The sequence below is a fragment of the Etheostoma spectabile genome, chromosome 14 (assembly GCF_008692095.1).
Source record: "Etheostoma spectabile isolate EspeVRDwgs_2016 chromosome 14, UIUC_Espe_1.0, whole genome shotgun sequence".
NCBI lineage: Eukaryota > Metazoa > Chordata > Actinopteri > Perciformes > Percidae > Etheostoma > Etheostoma spectabile.
In genome coordinates this window covers 763,512-763,786 of record NC_045746.1, presented here as the reverse complement: position 1 = coordinate 763,786, position 275 = coordinate 763,512, and positions in this window count along the sequence as shown.

The following is a 275-nucleotide window of genomic DNA, read 5'->3' as shown; positions in this document are numbered from 1 at the left end:
CCCCCCATCCCCTCCCAATATCTAAACTCTTGCACGCCTTGAACACTCTGTCCCAACCTAATTTGCACTTTTCTTTGAGTAAAACGTGCACCGGTTATGGCCACCAACTGTTAACCCCCAATACTGTGAATCTCCCTCGTGGTCTTTGTCTAGAAACAAACTACCTGAAGAGAGATAGTGACAGAGAGCGCAAGAAGGAATGCGACATACATGATCAGTTATGCAAGAGCACTTTTTTTCCAAAATTGAAAAATTCCTTCATTGAATGTAATGTT